Raw genomic sequence first — 4,540 nt, 5'->3', positions numbered from 1 at the left:
ATGATATCTCTGAGGTTCCTGAGATTGGACCTGAGATGATCAGAGATATGACAAAGAATGTGCCGCTGATTCAGAAGAAAATGAAAGCAGCACAAGATAGACAAACCAAATATGCAAACGTCAGACAACGACTGTTGATAGTTGTAACAAGAATTTGAATATTGAACTGATTTAGAGTAAACCGATTTGGTAGCTGGTAATGGTATTGACTTGCTATGAGCTCTGGGTTGGTATATACGGATATTGTATAACCAATATTCTGAGATTGATTCTATTAAACTTACTTTGAGTTGTATTATGACATTCTACTTCTTGAATTGTTATTCCAGATGGGAATCAGAATCGATAGAAGAAAGCAACTCAGAACGAAGACTATTCCGCTTGTGAAAGTTCAGTGGAGTCGTTATGGTATTGTAGAAGCTACCTGAGAGACTGAGTTAGACATGAGACAGAAATTCCATAAATTGTTTTATTGATGGGAGTATTCTCCATTCCTTATTGTATCTGGTGGATATCTGATGTGATAACTGATTTGATTACCTGTGAATTCGAGGACGAAATCGTATCTTGGGGGGGAGAAATGTAATGCCCGAGATTTTATCACCGTAATTAGACATTGATTAATTGATAGAATTGAGATTTCAGGAGCTAAAATAAGATGTGAAAGGAGAAGCCGGGCGTCGGTGCATCATAAGACAAGATGTTGTACAGAACATCTGGCGCCCAAGCGACACATTGCAACCGCCCGAGCGCCAATTCACCATAAGTCTACCCTTCGGACAGAACATCTGGCGCCCGAGCGGTAGTTTTTGACCGCCCGAGCGCCAGTGTTTAACAAGCCAAGTAACCGAACAGAGTGTTCGGCGCCCGAGCGGTAATTGTTAACCGCCCGAGCGCCACTGGAGATGAAAGAAAAACAAGCCACGTATCATGGACATGCAATGAATATATATATGTGTTAATCATTCAGAAATCATCAGAAAGAGTCGAGAATTCTCTTCAGAAAATCCTTACGCCTTTTATCTTGTAGATTCGTAATTTGTGCAAGATCCACCCGTCTAATTTGTAATCCGACTTCAGTACTGAATTTCTATCGACGAGAGCCTTAACTGGACGTAAGTTTTATTACGTTTTGTGATAATTTGAAATTATGATACTGCAAGAATCAGATATGACTTATATATATTGTTCTTGCTATATCAGACATGGTATAATCGAAATCGGATCAAAGAACAGACTGTTTATGCAATTGTTATGAATTTTCAGAGTTGAGTTGATTCTAATTAGACCGAGTTGATATCAGAATTGTGTTGTTATCGATTATGAGATGTTGGGATTGATATCTGATTGATACTGTATTGCTGGGTATATTGATATTATTCACATTTCGATTAGATGAGTTGTTGATTCGTATATACTGATATTATATTGCCGATATTGCGGGCTTGTACAGATTTGAGATTATGATCTGTTATTGTTGAGATTAGGGGTTGTACTGTTATTGATTATGAGTCATGTTATAATATCTGTGATGTTGATATTGACGGGGTTATCGAGATTGTATTATTATGCCGTGGAAACTTCAGTAAATCGGTATTGATCAGATTCAGTATTGATTGAGATTGTATAGTTGTGTCATGGACATTGATCAGAGTATGTCTTGACTTGATATTGATCAGAACAGCTTTTGAATTGAGTTGCATATTGATATTGTATTTCTCGATACGTCATTTTAGATTGAGTGACATTGATAGCATCGACTTTGAGACTTCGATAGAGCCAGATCGACAGAACGAAACGAAAGGTATAAATTGATGTTGATGCGGATTGTACAACTCGAGTTTGATTTGACTTGAGTTTCCCAAAATCACATACTTTACCTTATTGCATTGATATTTGCAATTGAATGAGATTGATATTTTTGATCTATTGATTTATGTATTGAGTCATAGGCGGATACGCCTAGTCGTAGACGATTGATCTCGTGACAAGGGTGCCTGATAGTGATGGAATCGTCACTGGGCCCATTGCACATTGTCACAGAGGTTTGGCAGGATATGCCAAGGCTGATATGCCTAGTTAGTGGCTGATTCGCCAAGACGCCGGACGTTTGGTTATATCGAAGTGGATAGAATTGGAGTTTCTTCTATTACTGATGTTTGATATGGAAAGAGCCAAAATCCGCGAATAAGAACGTACCACCACCCCGATCGGGAGTGCAGGTGGGTGTATGTTCTTATTCAGATCGGGATCCCTAAATTAGGATGAGTCGAGTAAGAGTCTAAGAATCACGGAATGTGATTCAGGGTTGGTAGTGATTCATGTTTTTGATTTTTATACATTTTATGAATATTTGTTTCATGCTGTTATATTTGTTTATATGAAATGCATGTATACATGATTTATACTGGGAATGTAATTCTCACCGGAGTTATCCGGCTGTTGTCTTGTTTGTATGTGTGCATGACAACAGGTGGGACAGGATCAGATCAGGAAGAGGATGAGAGATTATAGTTAGCGTGGAGATCCAGACCCAGAAGCAGAATAGGATTCAGCACTGGATGTATAGTCGTTGAACCTAGTTGAGATAGAGACATGTAGTACCTGATTTGTACTTTGATTTTGACATGTATATTAGATACATTACTGTTAGGTTTTCGCAGTTATATTTTAAAAAGAAAAAAATTTAGTCCCACTTTTCTTAATTGTTATGTTTGACATTAATAATGATTAAGACGTGAATTAGCGTCCGGGTCCCCACATGCATTATACTCAAACAAGTTGTTGGAACACTTTATGTTCGCAATCTTGAGTTTCATGTTAAAAAAAATTGTTGTTTTGTTTCCAATGAATTTATCTAAGTGCGCGGAAAGCTAAAACTGATCAGGCTCCAAACTGATCAGTTACCGAGTCAAAACTGAAGCTATCGAGACGCAAACTGAAAGTGCCAATTGATTGACCAATCTGAACCAGCCCAATTGATATATCAGAGAACAGTTCAACTGATTGTTCAGCTGATAGGTGGTTCAACAGAAGACATTCAGAATCCCGGCCAGCTAATGAAAAGTTCAACTGATGAAGAGCCCAGCTGACCAGTTCAACTGAATCAGTGAAATCAGTTCACTTGACGAGTCAACTGATTTCACTACACCAATTCAAGACCAGTTCAGAGCATCAGTTAGGAGTCGATCAGCTTGCAGAACAATGACAAGCTTATCTAAGTGGAATCCAGCTTTGCACAAGGGTATAAAAGAAGTTGTCCAATCAAAGAACAATAATGAACGTTGCAGCAGAGCTTAAAGTCGAGACCTTCCAGAATGACTGTCAGAAAGGACAAGACACAAATTTCGAGGAAAGAATTCAAATTGCAACGAACACATTTGATGATTCTTAATGTACGGTCACATTGTCTCTATAAATACAAGGTCAAGACTGTTAGAGTAGATGCCTTGTAAGCCAACTGTTGGCTATAGATTTTATTGAATCGGTTGTAATAAACAATATTTTTTTTAATATAATTCATTATTTCATGGTTTGTTATTTCTTTATCTGTATACCCATGTGAACAACATAGATAAAGATCTTGATTATACTTTAATACAAATGAATCATAATTCGATGTTGAAACTCATTTATAAACACTGTATGATCTAAATTCGTTCCTAGTCGATTCAGCCGCCTAAAACATGGATAAAGGTCGCTTGAGCTCGAAACTAGCATCTGTGATGTTGTGTACCGCGTTTCTTGGTAAGGACATAGAGATGTCCAAACATTTAGATGGGTAGTCATATGATGAGTATACCGAACTACCTTCCCTCGGACTTTCCAAGTGGTTATCATTCATCGAGAGGATATGTAGAGCCCAAATTCAGTACACGTAAAACCCATTGAAATATTTAAATTGTTTATTTATATTTAAATTGATTTTAGAGATGCATTATTTAATTAAATGTAATATTTTAAAATTATTTATGTTTATTTGATGCACGCTAAAAATATTTTCTCGAGTTTCATGTTGACGATTATTCGATGAGGTATCGAGGAAAAGAGATCGGCGACAAGTTTTGGCGCTTTTAAAATGTAGTATTTTATTTTAAGTTAGGATTGGATCATTTTAAATGATGTATTTATTTTATCATTTTTAAAGCCTAATTTAATTATTAGGTGATTTTATGACTTTAAAGTTTTAAAGATTTTTCACTTGTACATTTTATTTTAAATTAAAAGATTTTATTTTAAAGTTAGAGGAAGGTTAGTATTTAGTTGTTAATTATTAATTAGGCACATAATTAACCCTAATTACCTACAAACACACGCACACACACATTATCACCCACACACATATACACGACACACACACAAAATTCTCCCTTCCATTTCATTTCAATTGTTTTGAGAGCAAAACTTACGGTTCCTTGAGTTCTCTCAGCAGCCGCCCCTCTCCTGTGTATTTTCCAGAAATTCTCGTTCGTTTTCTTCAAAGAAAATCGTGCCAAGTTCGTCCTGAATCAGCCCTCGCATCCTTTCAGCTTCGGTATCG

This window comes from Primulina tabacum, chromosome 9 (assembly GCF_025594145.1).
Source record: "Primulina tabacum isolate GXHZ01 chromosome 9, ASM2559414v2, whole genome shotgun sequence".
NCBI classification, from domain to species: Eukaryota; Viridiplantae; Streptophyta; class Magnoliopsida; order Lamiales; family Gesneriaceae; genus Primulina; species Primulina tabacum.
Note: the sequence above shows the minus strand (reverse complement) of the source record.